The sequence below is a fragment of the Streptopelia decaocto genome, assembly GCF_964273445.1.
Source record: "Streptopelia decaocto genome assembly, chromosome: 7".
Lineage (NCBI taxonomy): Eukaryota > Metazoa > Chordata > Aves > Columbiformes > Columbidae > Streptopelia > Streptopelia decaocto.
Window position 1 is genome coordinate 58,280,025 of NC_138661.1, and position 18,749 is coordinate 58,298,773.

Here is an 18,749-nt window from a genome sequence, read left to right on the forward strand (position 1 = left end):
TATACTGCCAAGATCTTGTTCCTGTCCTCTATTAAATGAATTAGATCAAGCCATCACATAAATCAAGTAAATATTCAATCAAGTAAATCAAGGTAATATTTGAAAGAACAGGTGTTTCTTTCATTAAAATATGTCAAAGTATTAATCTGACTTAATTATGCAGGACCCTAAAGGTTAGTAATTGTAACTTATAAGACTAAATCCTTCTGCCAACATTAAATCTGCAATATAAGCCAGTTACCTTCATTCACTTATATTCTTATGAGGGGATGAAATAGGTTGTTCATAGCTGTTCGTATTATTTCCAAAGCGTCCTAACTGTGATTTTGAGATGATCCATAACATGCCGCTACTCTCCAAAACAGGCCTGAGAGAATGGTGACTCTCTCACTGAGATTTCTGTGCTATAGTGTGTCATTTTATTAATGTGATACTTCTGTTCTTCAGTTAAAACCTTAAAAAGAGACCTATTTCTTACTGGCTTTCTTTGTAGTATGATCTTAACCTAGAGGATTGTCAGTGATGAGTGTGTTCTTTGGGACCTTAACTGATTAAATTGTTAAACTTTGCAAAAATATAGTGAATTTTATAAGGAGGATGTGAGGATGACAGCCTGTAAAATCTTTCAATATGCTTAGAGAAATTGGAAAAGAAAGATGATTTAATTCACACATGCTTCAAGTAATGGAGATGTGATAGACATCTGGAAAGAAAGAATAGCACATACTCAAAATGCTGCTGCTACATCAAGCAAAACCTCTGTGCAGGGAAATTAGAAGTTGAATTGGTCTCCAAATGAAAAATATAAGTTGTGTTGTAGAAGTAATTTTGGAAAATGCCTTTGAATTCAGTTAGTAACCCTGTAGGTCATGCACGTAAACTGTGTACAGCAGTAATATCCAGGGAAACTATAGTTAATTCACCTGTCTACCTTAAGTGAGTTGTGCAATACTAGTAAAGGCCAGAGGAACAGCAAAAGTGAAATGGTGGTGAAGGAGGAGAAAACAGGTCATTCCAATTTACACTGAAATCCAGCCAGTCAGTTGCAGAGGAAAGGTGTGTACAGCAGGTTTGGGTGGGATTCTGAGGCACCGTGAAGGGAACACTTTGCTTTATTTTTCATCATAATCAGACAAACTTTCATCTGAGCAGACTGTGACATCTGGCAGAAGGTTGTGTGTGGTGTGATACCTCACTCCAGTGCTGCTTTCTTAATCACAATGAACAAGGGCGTGGGTTTGGGGAGAACAAAACCTCTTGCTTTTGCTACTTCAGAGAAAAAGAATTGTGTAATTTATGAATTTAGTTGGGTAATTTTCTCAAATACAGGTAAAAATCAGAAGATGTAGGTTTTCAAGGAGGCTACATACTTCCTACTACCTCACACCTCATATGACAGAGACAACCTGGTCAGGTGGCATAACAGTCAACTGCGCTGTCTGTCCAGCTGACTGTGTTTGGGGATGTAATTGAATTCTGAAGTTCCTGACTTCTGAAAGATTCCTCCTGTTGGGCCTAGAAGACTTGATATTTTAAGCCATTCTAAGTAGAGGTTATGAAAGATGGAAGCTTGCATTAAAATGTAAAAAAATTGTTAAAAAAAAGAGTGTTGAAAGAAAGATTTTTTTTTTTTTTAAGACAGTCTTGAACCTGTTGTTCAGGATTTGAGCATTTTAGTAATCTGACTGAAGTAGAACAAATGCATGATGAATCAGGGTTCTGGCCAGCACATCTGTAACCTGCCAGAATGTGACCACAAAACATGAGCAACAGAAGCTACAGGTGCCAGTCTTTATCTCATCTTTCTCTCTTCACTGCATGTTTTTTCTTAAGAGTATCACGTTACAAAATACCAGAATCTGACCTTGTTTTCCATCTTTGAAACTTGATGCCTGTCAGATTTTTTTGTCAAGTGAAGAAAGGGGCAAGACAAGGATACTGGTCTGAGAAATAGGTGATGTTCTTTCGTAGGTTTAACTGTTTTCCCCACCGCCTTCTCTATACATTTCTGAACATGGCAAAGAATTTTAAAGCACAAGGGTGCTAACTCAGCTGCTCAGTGTCAATACAGCAGAAGGTGATGTTAACTGTTCCACTTCTTATCAAGGCATGCAAGAACATTCTTTCACTTCAATGTTAACATTTTCCAATCCAGTCCATCTTCCTGGAGACAGGAAGAAAGGACTGAAAGACATGCAGGTCTTTAAAAATGCGTAGCATTAGGATGTTGAATGTCTCTGGGAATCTGAGGAAGGACAGGAGGCACAGTACTGGTTCAGGAAGGTTGCTCTGGTGGCAGATGCAGACTGCTCTAATATGGTGCTACAGACAACTAACTGGTCTGTCTGCACTCCCCAGCACTGGGGCCATGGTTCAGCTGGCTCACTAATTCCCTCACAAATCCTGGCTGAGGCACGTGTGCATGTGCTCCTTATCCTATGGTACAGATAAAGGTCTTCGCTCTGTTTCTGTTGCCTCTTTGAAGGGCAGGTGGCGTAAGAGGCTCATGGGGATGGTAACTGGTAGAATCTCAATTAACACTGGTTTTTGATGTTCTGGGCAGCTGATTTTGCACCAAATGGAGCAGAGGAGAAAGCAGTACTGAGCACCGTTCCCAAAGATAGCAAGCTATATACACTGACATCTTGCCTGCAGGAGTAATTTATTTTCTGAGAGGCACACATATTCAATAAACTTATGCCTTTGGTTATGTCTTACAGCTGAAAACCTTTAAATCATTTGGTATCAGCTAACCGTTCACTTTCAGTCAAACTCTACATATGCCTCATATTCTTATGATTTGTTTATTGCGTAGTCTTATGTGTTACCTAACTGTAAATATACCTCTTGATTTGTCAAGTGTCTTGGCAGTTAATATGCTGCTATACCTATGAGAGACATTTTCATAAACAAATATTTACAGCAAATCTTATATTCTGCAATATCACGATGTACAAATATTTACTTTATTTGTTTAAATTCTGTTCAGAATACATTCACTGGGGCAGCAGTTGGAGATTGAAGAAATGCATCTAGGGAAATAAAGAGCTAAAATCTACAAAGCTGACAGTGGTACACACCTAATAGCTATTGAAGGTTTGACAATGGACAACAAAGTCACTAAGCAAGAGAAATTGTGTCCTTTGCTCTCCATTTATCCATTTGTTCTACTACTGTGCGTTCAGCTATGAAAATAAGGGATCTTTGTTTTCACTTGGGCTTTTGAGAGCCCTTCTGATATGTTAAAGCAAACTGTATTTAAGCTAAGAGTTATTGTATCATGTTATAATCCAGAACTCTTATAAAGTAGTCTGTCTTTATTATTGTATTTGTGAAGCCAGTTGTTTTAGCATGTGTTTGTTCTTCATGTATGGAAAATGAGAAGTGTCTTGTAGTGAAATAGAATCAGGTAACAGTATCAGTTAATGCCTGATCACCAACACAGGACTTGTTGGACTTTCTTCAAGACCAAAGCTTATCCATAGAATTTCAAAACCTTTACAGACCACACGCCCACCCGTTGATCCTTGCTGAGTTTCTCCTCACCTTTGTTCTCTCTTCTGAGCCAAGAGTTATCCCAGTCACGTGCTTGGTGTATCTTTAATGCCACTGTTGTATTGCCTTACTGAAGATGCAAAATCCTGGGAAAGAATTATCAGGAAACATAGTTGAAGGATATATGGGATACATGAAAGCACCTGACTTATTTCCCTGCCCCTTCTTCCCTCCTAGTTTTTCCAGTGGTAGGTCAGTATCAAGGTTTTTGCATTTTGTATTGTTGTTGCATTCAAGCTGACTCAACACTGTAGTCATATTAGTATTGTCTCAGGGGTAGCCACTTACCAAGGCAGCTAAGGAGCCGCTAATGCAGTCACAGTGGAAATAATAGTGTGGAGTGGGTCCGTGCCGCAGTTAGCAGTACAGTGTGCTTGTTGTGAATTGATTTCCCTTCAAAGTATTGCAGTTAATTTTGTGACTAAAAAGCTATCTCAAGCAATATTCCTCAGTCATCTTTAGAGCAACTCTGAGATACATACAACATATATCTACCCCTTCCACATGACCTTTAAAGGGATGAATTTTATGCTAATGAACCATCTTGGGAATAGGTTCCTAGAGGAGATCTTTTTACTGTGGAATTTGGGGCTGCAAAATGGTGTGAGGCATTAAGTGCCAAGAGCAGCTGGCTGAACTGAGGCCAGAGCACAGTCCCTCCTCCACACATTCCTGCCTGAAGCCATGAAGTCCCAGGGGCAGCTGGAACTGCTTTTTCTTTCTAGCTGATAGAAGAGGGGCCAAAGGAACTGCAGTACTGACTTTTCTCCTTGTCATGCATGCTGCAGAGACCTTTAATTTTAAGGTATTTTTTGTGTTTATTGTCTGTTTTTTAATATATTTCTTACACACATCTATGCCAGCTTCAAGGAGATAATTTTGAAAAAGCTTTGTCTTCTACGGCAACTTTTTTCAAGCATAAATTGATGCCGGATACACTCAGGTGAAACAGTCACAGGTATTCATGAGGTAACACTTTTCTGAAGGGATCAAGGCAGCTTTTAACCATCAGGGGAGGGGGTAGAGATGTTTTTTTTTAATAAATCTTGAGTAGTGAAAGCTAATTTATCTTTTGAAAACTAAGTGACTGAAATAGATTGTGCTTCTGTGAGATGATTTATGATTTTTCAGGACTTCTATATTTAAAAAAACCAAACCAAAGCAAACAAAACAAACCAAAAGCAAATAAACAAACAAGCCCACAACCAAGCAACAGAATAAACAAAACAAACAAAACCCCAAACCCCCATCTTCTCTCTAATACTTGTTAATCAATAGTATTGAAGCATTGCTTGAATGAAATTTAAATGAGATCTGACCACCAACTAAATATATTAGATATGTTAATTACTGATCTTCATCCTTCTTTATTCTATGGTGCTTTTATTTACTTATGTTGAAATTGATTATTTACTTAACGTGAAGAATTTGTGTACCTGAAATATTTTTTTCCAGCTGTATTAGTTGGTTTAATGAAAGATACTCTGTTTTTCCACATCTGTCACTTCTCTCTCTGGAGTTATTTGTCAAGTTTTGTTAGCTGAGAGGTGCCTAGAGAGAATAATCTGTCCTAGCCTAAGAAACGTCTGAATCTGTGGGGTGGATTCCCCTCTTAATTTACCAATCACTCCTCACTGACCGTAGAGGAAGTAATTATGGGTGACTGTGATTCCTGGAGTTAGGGCATGAGGATCCCCCCCATCTGTTATGTGGAAAAGGAGGCTGAGGGGAGACCTTCTTGTGGTCTACAACTACCTGAAAGGAGGTTGTAGCATGGACGGTGTTGGTCTCTTCTCCCAAGTAGCAAGTGATAGGACAAGAGGAAATGGCTTCAAGTTGCACCGGGCGGGGTTTAGATTGGATATTATGAAAAAATTATTCACAGAAGGGGTTGTCAGGCCTTGGAACAGGCTGCCCAGGGAAGTGGTGCAATCACCATCCCTGGAGGTGTTTAAAATCTGCTTAGATGAGGTTCTTGTGGACTTGGTTTAGTGGTAGACTTGCTGGTGCTAGGTTAATGTTCGAACTTGATGATCTTAAAGGTCTTTTCCAACCAAAACTATTCTATGATTGTCTAAATGAAGCCTCTCTACAAAGTGGTCATTTGCTAGAAAGAACAGCAACAAATTTTAAACAGTATGTTTCTGAAGCCTTTACAGTTTGTTCAAGACTTCAATTTTCAATAATTACTGTAATTACTGTTTTTTCCAGTGTGTGATTCTTCATATTAAAAAACATGACAGAGACATGATTCTTATAAGAAAGTGTTAAGCACCTACCTTTGGAGATCAAGTCCCCTTAAGGGTATTTCAAATTAGTCATCCAAAATCATGAATTGTTGCTGACAAGGACACACTGCGTCACCAGGTTTCATTTCATTTTTTCAGTACTTTCAGATTTAAATCCCAGATATCCCAGAATGTACCCAGGAGCTGTTCCTGGTAGTTTCTACTTCTACATAATAGAAAGAGAGGACAGAGGTTCTATTTTAAAGTAGAAACACCTGAAAGTCATGTAAATAAGGATGATGTTGTGAATACTAGATTGGAGGAAAAGGTATTTAATGAACTCTATTTCCAGAGCAGGCATCCAGTCGCTTGCCACATAGTTCCAAGAGCTTCTGTGTTGCCAGCAGTTTCTGTCTGGGCACATTTCTTTCAATATCATGTCACTGTCTTCATGTGCTACAGCATTTCAAACTTTGATTTGCTAGCGCTAAGTATAGAATTGTATTAAACTGCAATGTTTGAAGTACAGCTGGCATCAAATGGTAACAGTCATCAAGAGTTCTCTCTGCCACTTGTTATCATATTTCAATGGTCACATTTAACTTCAAGCAATGTTTAGCTAGATTAGATGTTACAGGACCTGAAGAAAATTAAAATATTGATTCAGTCTTAGTATTTTCCCACTTCTAGGTTTCCCCTAAATCAATATGACTCTTGAAGGAACTGTATTTAATATCTGAGAAGTATCTTAGCAATTGCTCATAGGTTTATATCACTGCAGGAACAGGCTTACTTTTCATAATTTGAGGAACCTCAGTGGGATATGATAGCATATAGAATCTCATTCCGTATTCAAAGTATCTAAAGTTTTAAATACATCCATGTGCAAAGGGCAATATATACCACGTGAAAGATTTCTTCAGGCAATTCTGCATCAGCATTATACAAATCTTTCTAACATATTCACAAGGTCTGAACACCTCAGTATTCTTATCTTATGATACTGCTTTCATAACAGTATTCTCTTTAAAAGTTAATTTTACTTTAAGTTTTTTTTTCAAATTAAATAAAGTTTGTTTCAAATCAGCCTGCAGGAATAATAGTGTACATGTATTTCTTGCATGTTGTATATGCATAGCAATAAAAGATGAGACAGAATTAACTGCTAGTTGCATATCTTCAGTATGATGGTTCATGCTACAGTTAAAGAGAGGAAATTGCTCTTCTGTTGTATTGCTACATGATTTATTCCTTCTAAGAGTGTTGGTTTTCTTTCTTGAAATCTATCCAAAGAGATAGGAAAAGGAGCTAGATGGGTAAAATCTGGAATGTAGTTACACAGATAATCAGTAAAGGGTAGACAGCTCTATCAGGGAGAACATATTTCACATATTTCAAATCTTAGACCTCCCATTTCTCAAATCTAAACCTCAGTCTTCAAGGGAGATCTACAAACTGCTTTTAGATTCTAGGAAGTAAAATCTGTAACTACTGCTTACTAAAAAAACAGGGCAGCAACAGAAGCCTTTATGTTATGGCCCATTATAATTCTCTCTGTTGCAAAAATGCTATTAATTCTTCTTTTGTTTCACGGGCCTATCAGATCTTCCCTTTCTAACACCAAGTACTGCTTTGAGCCCTGCCTATATTATTGCTTTCCTGGTCTTTTTGATTAACCCTAAGGTGTCAGCATAATTCCACCCATTAGGCACACCAGTTCCACCAGCACAGAGTTCCACAGCTTATTCATGCGAATAGCTTTTTCATCCCTGCTATATTTTTCCTCCTTTCTCCCCTAATTCCTCACTTCAAACACCTAACGTGTACTTTGTGTCAGCTCTGGAGTTCAAATACCCCTGCCTGAACAGATATAACTCAAAACTGGTGATGTAGCTTTATTCCCTACAGAGGGAGAAAAGTAGTAGAGAACAAAAGGAACAATTTCCTGCCATTTTAGTGAATTTAGCTGGTGCAGAGAAGGATGCTGGAAGCACAAGAGCCAAGTCAATGAGGGGAAATGATATAGCAGTGAGGCAGATGAGCTGAAATGTGGGAGGAGAAAGAGGAATGAGTGAAAGCCTTGCTCATTTTATTGCAGCCATCCATCAGACCTGACATACTGTGACACCAATTGCAGGGTTCTTTACATCCAATAACTTCAGTCTGGTTCTAGTGGCTGAGTGCCCATTTACTACTATAAAAACTTTGATGACCTTCTGAAGCATATCTTCCAGTTTATTTTAATCTGAAAAAATCAACTTTATTAGCTCCAAAGACTGTTTTATGATTCAAATTAAAGCACCATAGGTGGCAACAATTGGGATATTTACTTCAAAAGTATGCTATAGTAAAACATTAATGTAGGTGCCCTATTGTGGGCACATATACACCAAAATCCAGAGATGTTCCTGCTGCTTGTAAAGATGTGTCTACTACTGCAAATTTCACTAGAGCACTACTAGTGCAGGTTTTGATCATTTCAATTTGCAATGCCTACATGAAGGTTTTCTTTATTCCCTGTGGACAACTGTGCTGCCACAGGGGTTCTTTTACCATCACTTAATTGAGGTAGTTCGAAGAGATAATGGATATGTTTGCAAGAACTCCTGTTTCGCCTCTAAATTGCAATGTAGACAAATCTGGAGTTAAACAGCCTCAAAGCTGGCTCATGCAGCAGCCTTTGTTCAGGAGCTCAGAGCAGAGGTGCCTTAGAAGAACCATCAGGGAATGAATACCTGCAGTGCTGCTGCTCCTGCTGTGTCTGTTCACTGGAGAATGGATTCAGGCTTCAGTGCTGCCCATCAGGAATCTCCTCAGAGCTCCACAGACACTTTTTAGCCCTCTGGCCTTACAGTAGGTAACCTTTCCTGCGACTGTCATTATACAGCAGATATGCTAGCTCCCTATTCACTCTCTGAATGTGTGTGTGTTGGACTCACTCATGGGATCAAGACCTGAGTTTTTAGCCCCCTTATGAGTGTTTGACAACAGCCCAGCATGGTGTGCCCAGAAACGTATTTTTTCAACCCAGCTGAAGCACATCCATCAGCCTCCTGCTTCTCTCCTGGCCTTCACCTCTCATTAGCTGCTTTAGGTCATGTAACTTGCTGCCTCCAGCTATAACTGGCTACATACCCAAAATTATCATTTCACTCCATTGCTGCAACTTCTAAATCACATTTCTGAACATATGAAATGCTGTTTCTGCTTTCTCTGTTGCCATTTCTATGTAGAAGGCACATATTTGGTTAATATGCAGAGCCAATATACAGAACCAAGCATATTAGGAGCTGGTTCTAGTGAGGAAAGATTGAAGAGGTTTGACACAGGATTACCAGCAGAAGTAGAGATTTTATGAGGGTCTTTATCATTTGATGTAGGAGATAACACCTCCTGCCAGGCACACTGTGAGGATATGTTTTTAAACTGAGTGTATTATCCTGGAGGTATGTTTTTAAGGTTCTTCATGTGGCAGAGAAAAATACAAAAATATTAGAAAACAGTAACCTGAGTTGGATTTCCAGTTAAAATATAAATAGCATCACAAAGTCATAAGAGTATCATTAACTGGATTACTCTTTTTTTTCATAGGAGGAGAGACTTCAGGCTCACTGCCCTCGTAAGGATCCCCTAAAGAAATTATCCTTGTTGAATTTCTGCAGGCAATCAGCCTTACAGGATCCTTACAGTTTTTACTCACCGAAGCTGTGTCCCATAGGTAAGTATACTGGACAAAAGACCTTAATAATATGTTCATTCATAGGCACTGGATGAGTGGTTTCATACTCAATTCAGAGTAGCACTCAGTGTGTGAGTGATGCTGAGGACAAAGCTAAAACACAGTTGATGTGAAGGCTTCCTTATGGGTATTGGGATGGGTGGCTTTTTGTCTGGATTGTGATTTCAGAGATAGACAGACATCCTCAATTCTGCAGTTATTCCTGAGGAGTCTCCATTATAGCAGCATTTAGAGGGCTTTCTCCAGAGGAAAACATTTTCTGCAAAGCAGCTCCTAGCTCCAGGGAGAGCTTTTTAAATCCTAGAGTTTGCTCTTATTTGTTTATGGAGAGAGGTTAGGAGGGCTGTGATGTAGCAGCAAGCTGATTAAAAAATTAAAGGGGACAGATGTGATGTGCTAATGAACTACAACATTGAATAGGATGGGCTATCTAACATATAAACTGTGGAAGTGAATTGTGGTTTGCATACAAGATCATTTTTGGAATAAAATCCCCATATTTCCCAATGCTAATTGCTAAGCATTCATTCATTTCTCAGATATTAACCAAATTAATAATCTGATTTGTAGCAGTCTTTCACTTTGAAATCTCAACTAATCTGAACAGTCTGCAGAGAACACCAGAAAAGAGGTGGAAGCTTCCAGAGAAAAAAGAAATATAGGAAAGTGGGGAAAAATAAAACGAAAACATTTTCTGTTCCACTCTATGACTTTACGAGCATTTCTGTATCTTTCCTAGTCACATGCCTATTTACAAAGTGTATTAATGCTTAGGAGAAAAGGCAATACTTCACTAAAGCTGGTTATATATTAAAACACTTTTGATTACAACTTATTTTATCCCCACATGAAAGAAACACAAAAACCCTGAGCAAATAAATAGTAATTTTAAGTGCTAGCAAAATGCCAAAACTGCAGGGAAAGCTATGGAAGTTGGTGGCCAGTGGAGCTGCAGTCACAAATTCGTTCTGATTCCTTCCTCCTACCGCCCAGAAAAAAAACCAAACCCACAACAAACCCAAACAACACATGTACCAAAAAGCCCTCTACTTTTTCCTCCCAATATTAACCCCTTGTCTCCCAGAGTAATATTTTTTGTATATTCAGTGGCTTTAGGGTGCATAAAGTGTTTGCATTTCTTTAAATAATTTTAATGATGACAAAGAGAATAATTGAAAAAAATGAGTCAATCTACTCTTCTGGCTGAACAATTAAGGAAAACCAGGGTGAGAACTGCACACAATACCATCAGTACATCAGGAGCTGAGCTCACAGTTTCATCTCAAAATACAATTCTGTGCTACACCACTCCTTGAATCATTGTTGCATTGTTTATGTGATTTTTAACATGCAGGAAGGGGATTGCTCAGACATGAAATTATGATTGAGTTTGCTTCTGCCAAGAGATACCATGCAGGCAGCAGAAAGATAGCTATGCTGTCTTCCGTGGGCACAAGAGGACATAATCTTTAAGTAGTCTTTTAGAAAAATATCCTTTCAGCTCTGCACAGTTCTCCCTCCAGCTGTGAGCTAAATGTTTTATTATTGTCTACACATCCTGAATCTACAGCTCAAAAAACCCAGGGTACTACTGTCTTCCAATAAGTGCGTGAGAATGAGGTTGGCATTGTCCTTTGAAATAGTCTTGTTTTGTTGTTTTTAATCATTGTATTGCCATTAACCTTAATTGCTGGGCTGAGGTATAAGTCGACAGGTAAGATTTTTTGGGGAACTATCACAGTGAACAAAGCATCTAGGGAAATATGTTGTTAAAGGTCAAAGATGGACAAGAGGGAAGAAGCACAAAGGACACAAGAAGAGAGAAAACTGGGAGAGGGTCAGAGCAGAACCTTATGGAATAGTGCGAGTCTATATGCTTGCTGCTCCTAAAGTTCCAATATTTAAACTTCTAAAAAAGAGTTGAGTGCAAGCCATATCTGCAGACCATCAAATCAAATTCTTGGCAAGTTCAGATCCATGTTTGAGTTTGTACATATTTATCTCTATAAATTTCTCTCTCTATATATATATATATATTTATAGATTTAGTCAGATATATTTATCTCTATAAAAAGCTTAAAAAGAAGCCTAGAATTTAATGTCCAAACTGGTTGTAAGTTTTCAGCCAGATCAAATTCTCATTTTTTTCCTCCTCCTATGATTTTCAAGATTCCTGAACCATTTATTGTACCTAAAATTTCCCTAACAGAAAGAGATTTTTTAATTTCTATTTGACAAATAAGTTTATGCTTTAAATATTTCATTCAGTAGGACGAAGCAAAATTTAAAATTAAGTGCATTCTAATGCACTTGAAATTAAGCCTGTAGTTATGTATAATGGCTAGAAATGCTTTTCTAATCAAGCAATAAATACATAACGAAGGCATGAATAGTGCTCTGGGATTGGGCTGTGTTTTGTGAAGAACACTGCTACTACTATTAATAGTAGTAATAACACTAGTATTTGTTGAATAATATGGTGTTCTGGATGGCACGAGTGCTATACTTCCAACATGTAGATTTTTCTAGGGAGACATAATTAGTTGTTTATGTTCTTTATTCTCTCTGTTTGGTCAGGACGTTTCTTCCTCCCCTTTCTCTTCCCACGCTGCCCAGCCCCCTTGTCTGTTGGTGCTTATATCCCTGTCTGGGACAGAACACTATTCCTCTTCTTAGGATGAGATACTTTTACCTGCTAAATGACTATGGGAAATACATAACTCCTATTTGTGGTTATATTTTGCTAGCGTTTTGGTAACATACAGAACACAGAGCAGAACTTTATTCATACAGACTTGAAGAAGCTTTCCAATGCTGTTTCATTTTTTTTCAGCATTTTAATATTTAGTATTTTACAATACTTTTATTATGAAAAACTAGTAGCAAAGCAAGATTCACAAATAAAGGCAATATGCTTTAGAACATAACTGTGAACAGGAATACAGGGTTCTATAGTAGATACTGTGGGGTTTGATTTGATATGGCCTGATTATTTAATATATCGATGGAAATCTTCCACATGAATCTTTCTGGCTCTGAGTCTGCAGAAGTCAGCTGTCTACAGAAACTTGTACAGGCTGTTAGAAAGCCACAGCAAGAAGATATTTGGGACAAATGTACTTTCTCTTCACAAATATTGTACAGACTGTGACAGAAGGTGAATCTAATTACTGCAGTATACCACTGTCGAGCTATTTTGTCTGTATTTGTGCCTTTTTGTCCTGTTTTGGTGATGATGAGAGTCCTTCAAAATACAACAGATGTACATTTTGTATAGTTTATAAGTTCACAGTAGCTGTTGAGACCAATTTGATTATTACAACATCAAATTATGATCTTTGCAATATAGAAACAGGAAAATGGGGGCTAGTTATGGAAATCATACTATTACCTCTGTAAGCTAACTACTGACAGTTTTGAATTGTATCTAATCTGTATGTGATAGTGTGGCAGAATGCAAACCCCCCCCCTCCCCCTCCCTTCCTTCGATATGGAAGGAGCAGACACATCTTCTTCTTTCTCTGCTACTTGGGGCTATCAGCTGCTTTTGTTTGAGCCCAGAGCCCGCTGCCCAGGGTCCTTAAGAGAGAGGAGAAGGGAGCGCAGAGGCGGCAAGGAGTCCCTGGACACCAGTGTGGGGGCTGCTTGGAAGCTTCAGGGGCACCCACAGCCAGGGTGGGGGTGCAGAGAAGCTTCTGGAATGCCCACAGTCAGAGCTGATCAGCCAATAAAAAACGGGATTCTGGTCGAGGCTCCGCCCCTTGCGCGGGCCTCTTGGAGCACGAGCCAGATGCTGCCGCCAGAGCCCCCTGAGGGACCGGGACGCTGTTTGCGTCGTCTCCGCATGTAGGTGAGTGCTTACTCCGTCCTTCAATATAAGCACGTGTATTGTCTTTAGTAATTCCTTGACAGATTGAGGCAAGTGTATACTTTGCCCGGACTAAGGGGCGGCTCTGGCATTGTTTTTGGTGAAGCCACATGTATGCACACTGTGGATCTCTAGTGGTATTAGTTGCTGCACCTTTAATAATCACCTCAGCTGATATTTGAACCTGTATTCAAGTCACTTTGGAGAGCTAAATCTCCATCTTCCACCGGTCAATCTGCTGTACTATTTTTAATTGAATAAAAGTTTGTCTTGTACCCTGTTGTCCCCTAAGTAACTTTGGGGTGCCTCTGTGACAGATAGTTCAGTGAAATGTTGTGCTGTGATAAGCATCCAGGCAAGACAGACTTAAGACTCTGAATGCAGCTTTAGAATAATAGTGTCTTTTTGTTTCAGAGTTCAATCATGTGGCTGTTACATTCTCTGAAGATGTTTATGTATGGTACTGCTCTTGTATAATACTACATACAATAGGTAGAGTAGGACCTTCCACTGTGTTCCAAGTTAGGTTTTAGCATCTGTTTCCTTTTGATAGCTCATTATCTGTCATTATAGTTAATTCAAAAGTGATGGAAATCTTTATATTTCAGTTTATTATATTTTATTATATTAAATAAATTATTATACTATTTTATTCTTGTTCTAGTAAGTTTCCTAGTTACGTTTCTTAGTGAGATAATAAATTACAGCATTGGGAAGATCTCTGGTGCTGTTAGTTTTGCCATGTCAAGGTTCTATACTACAGCATTGTTTTTATGGAAATGGACTGTACTAAAAGCCAGAAGACATTTTCATTGAAATATCATTACGATGAATTCTAAGAGGTGTTTCTTGAGACGAGGTTTTGCGGACAGAAGATATTTTGGAAAGGAGTCATGCTAGCATGAAGTCTTTCAGTCTCTAAAGTTTAGATATTTGAACCTGAAAAAAAAGTCATAGATCTTATTAATTTCCTCAGTTGCATACATTAAAAATAATATTATGAATCCTTTAGACAATCTTGCATGGATTCTGTCTATCTGGGTATAAAACTGCTACAGCAGTGCACTACATGGCAAGGATTGGTGCTTGTGTTTATTTTGTTACTATAGAAATCACATGAGGAGTTATTACAATTCCTTTACTACATCTACTGATATTCCTGGTATTCTCCACTTTTACCTCTAGGGAATTATCGGAATCTTTAATTTTTATTTTTGGTTTTTAAACTGGAATTATCTTCCACTTCTTCACTTAAAAAAGTCTCTTTCTTCTTGTATTAGAAATTGATAACTATTCCTAAAAGATACAGGGATCATATACATTTTAAAAAAGAATTGCAAACCAGTTTCTTTGTTAAAAGTTATTTGTGAATTCAGAAGCAGATCGAAAAAAAAAATTAAATGAGGTATAGGGAAGGTTGCTAAAATTAAACGTAGATTTAAGATTGACACCTAAATTACTTAAATATTCCTTTATTCATATTTGATATTAACAGGATAATAATCTCCTTAGCAGAGTTGTAATGGAGTGCAGTGTGCTTATGAATTGCTGAAATAAATGAGATTTACAGTCTCAGGGGCCTATCAGAAGTCATTAGATCTTTGATTTTTCTAATAACCAAGAACATTGTTTTGTCAGATTATTTCACCTGAAAAAAGGTGAAAAAACCTAAAAGCCTCCAAATAGCTCTTCAAACTATTTCTGAACTCTTCCAAAGTGACTTTTAAATTAATTTTTTTTAGTAGAATTGATAGCCAGCTGGAAATAACCTTGGAATCAGAATGCATTGTAAAATGAAGGGGCCATGAGTCTGTTTGCCACTACCCAGAAGAGCAGGGTATCAAACCTTACCCACTGGCATTACTAATTCAACAGACACTTAGCTGTTTCTTTTGCTGAGTGACTGGTACACCTTGGTCTATATAACTAAAGAAGTCCCGTTTGGAGCTGTTCATAACAGATAATTGTGCCTTCCGTAAATTGTATATCAGGACAGAGCATTCTGACCGTGTTTGATCAATATCTTACCTGGAATTTAACGGTAAATCTCCAGTCATTTTGAAGTTGGAAAAAAATAATAAAAGCAATGTATCTTTTCAGTAACTGAAGTTATTGAGGTCAGTATTCCTACCAATGGTTCTGAGTGTCTCAGTGGCTGGACACAGAAGCTGGCGTATCTTTGTTCTCATTTTCTTAGAATGACACCCGTTACTGGAGTAATGGCAGCTGCAGTATTGACCAGTTCACTTCGAGATGGGTAACCAAGTGAACAGTTAACAAATGAGCATTAGGATTAGTTTAGACCACAAAGAACACACAAAAAACCCCGTGAAAGCTGAAAAGTCACAGTATTAACAGCATTATAAACTAACCACTTTACTATTAAATCTACAGAAAGTATTTGTATTGAAAGAACTCAATAGCAGGCATTCATTATAACTGAAACTACCTTTCTGCAATATCTGAACAGATATTTGGAATGTTTCGATGTTTTTATATTTTGTAACAAAACTTGTTCCTTTTTATTCTGTATTTGCTTTAGTCATACTTGAAAACAGTAGGATCAAAGCCACTTTCTGTCAATGACTGCACACACATTTGATACACACATAGTCTTTACACAGAAGAGGTCATCATGTAAATATACAGGACAAATTGGAGAAAAAGGGAGAATTAGTATTTCCATTTTAGAAAAGAAACAGAAATGGAAAAACAATCAGCACTTTAGTTACATTATTAGGTCTCAGTAATGTCACTGGAACTATCTAAGTGAGTTGCTTGTGATGAGTATTAAGGGTTAACTGCCTTGCCCAGTAGATTTTTCAGTCACTCTGGACACCCGTGACAGGCTGGAGTGTAACTGAGATCTGTTACCTACTGGAGTGCTTCTCTGACAGTGAAATCAGCTGTGACCGTACCTGCTATCTGTAAAGCCATGCACAGCGTGGCGTTGTTCAGGGCTCCACTGGCATGAAAACCCAGCAAAGAGTTACAGTGGGGAAGGGAAGAGCTGATCTGCTTCAGGAGGTAAATGTCTAGTTTCTGTGACTTCACAATACCTTTCACAGAAAGGTGAAGATGGAGTCTAAGTCTGGTGTTTCAGAAGCAGAAAAGAAACTTCTGACCATGTGATTTTTTTTCTTTTTTTTTTTTCCCCCAGAGAAACATACAAATTGGTGTTTTAACTTGAAGGAAATTAAAAGAAAAATGTAATGAAGGATGTAGTTTTGTACTTACCTTTTTGAGAGCTTTTTGCTTTTGATGTTTTTAATCAATTTTCCAAGTAACAATAAACTGAGCTAAATTAAAAGATACATGGAACAAATTGTTAATTTAATTAACCAAGCTAACTGTGTGATTAACTTTTGTCCCTTTTTCTCATGCTCAACATTGATCTCCCTTAGGTACTTTGTCTTGCATAGTACGTTCTCTAGTATCGCAAAATATGTCGTCTGCTTTAAAGGTGCCCTAATATGTGGGGCCCATTATTTTCGACTTGCTGCTAACACAATAGAAATACTAGTATTTCCTGTGATCTATCTTTTGATCTCCTTATTTATTGCTCCATATTTAAGTTATAAGCTCACATGGGAATGCAAAAGAGCATTCAGAGCTTTTTTTGGCACTAAATAAGTAAAATATCAACAATAAGTCACAAATATTTGCAAACCTTTCAAGGAATTCCAATAGCAAAAAATGAACTGCAGCTTACAAAATGCAGTGCTAATAGATAACTGGTTCTTCAGAGCTGTTGTGTGCATAATGAATATTTGCAATCTGCATTGCAGGCTTTTGAGAAAATTATTGTAACCTGACAGCAACAGTTACATACTGCAATTTGCATTTCAATGTTTGAATAATGGATTTTAAATATCTGTAAAAAATCTTATCTTTTAAAAATCTGAGTGGTGCCTTTTCGAGTGGTGAGCAACAGCAGCATTTTAAGTAGCTTAGTCTCACTAGCTCTAAGACCTGTTGATTTCTGTAACATTCCACTGATGGTGCGTTTATCTTACTGCCTTCCTTAGCATTTAGATATTGCTATATCCAAATGAGAATCTACATAATTTAATTCTGGAAATTTAAAAACATGGACAACCAATTTAAATATTATTTTTATGTTCAGAAAATGAAGAAGCAGGTTTAGCTTGAGCTACTTTTATCTACACGTTAAAATGATGCAGTTTTCTTAGTATAAAGTCTTGGACATAACACCTTTGAAAGTTACAGCAGCATTCTGAAAAGATTTAAACTGAAAATTTTGCTGTTCTTAGCACAGCTTGGACAGCTTCTTGAAAGTCTTCTGGACCAATTCTGTTGAGCAGAGTGGTCGTATGAGGAATGACAGTGTGAAAAACAGCCACAGACCTGCAAACTGCAATCTTGTTCATTTTCCATCAAACTCTGTGGTGCCCTTCAATGCATCTCTCATTAACACACTGTATTTCTACTTGTTAAGGAGCAATGAATGGCATTATTATCAGCTTATATCAGTTGTTCAAAACGGTCTCATTTTTACTACCAATTCACTTGCCTATACTTCCAATTTAAAGTATAGATTTAAATCTCTGTAAAAGCTTTAAAGAGAACTTGGAGTCCTGTTTCTTTTGCAGTCCCACCCAAGGCAATACTGTTACTTCCTAGGCCTCATAGTGTCTCACTGTCCCAGCCAGCTCAAAGAAGAAAGGAGATCCTTAGCGCTGGCAGAAGGGTGTCCTGCAAACCGGGTAGCTACAGGAGACTGATGTGGTTTGGGAGTTTCCGTTTTGTTGATGTGAATTTTATTTTTTCATTCTCAGTGTGATGGGTTTACCCCAGCCAGCAGCTCAGTACCGGAGCTAGTCACTCACTTCCCCCGCAGCGAGAAAACTTGGGTATTGAGATATAGTTTAATAAATGAAGGAAAGAGGAAGAAAAAAACCCCAAACTAATGATGTGAAGGCCATCGCTAACAACCTCCTGCAAGTAGATTAGTAGGCCTAGCTAGTTCTCTGAGTAATGTCCACCTTTCCCAAATTCCTTCCCTTTGTTTTTTCATTGCTGAGCAAGCTGTGATATGGTGTGGAATATCCCGTTGGTCAGTTTGGGTCAGCTGTCCAGATTGTGTCCCTTCTCACCGTCTTGCCCACCTCCAGCCTGCTCACTGAGGGCTGGGCGGAAGAGAAAGCCCTGGGGCTGTGCAAGTCCTGCTTAATAGTACAGCCATCCCAGCCAGGCCCAGGACACCCACCCTCATGATTTAGCACGTATTCAAATGACATTCAGTCAGTCATCAACAGTGGTGTAATACATGATGGATGGAGGGGCAGTAATGACAGAGTGTAAAATTGAATGAAACGTGTGTTCTGCAAGTTAAAGC

The 18,749-nt window shown here is 38.1% G+C and overlaps 1 long non-coding RNA gene across 2 annotated transcripts in view; it reads left to right on the forward strand.

The window, feature by feature from the left end:
- LOC309442183 overlaps nucleotides 1-18,749 on the forward strand; it is a 249,176-nt gene that overhangs the window by 152,780 nt on the left and 77,647 nt on the right. For both annotated transcript variants that reach the window (XR_014184557.1, XR_014184558.1), the window contains one exon: nucleotides 9,375-9,501. This is a non-coding gene — a long non-coding RNA (uncharacterized lncRNA). The remainder of the gene's footprint in view (nucleotides 1-9,374; nucleotides 9,502-18,749) is intronic.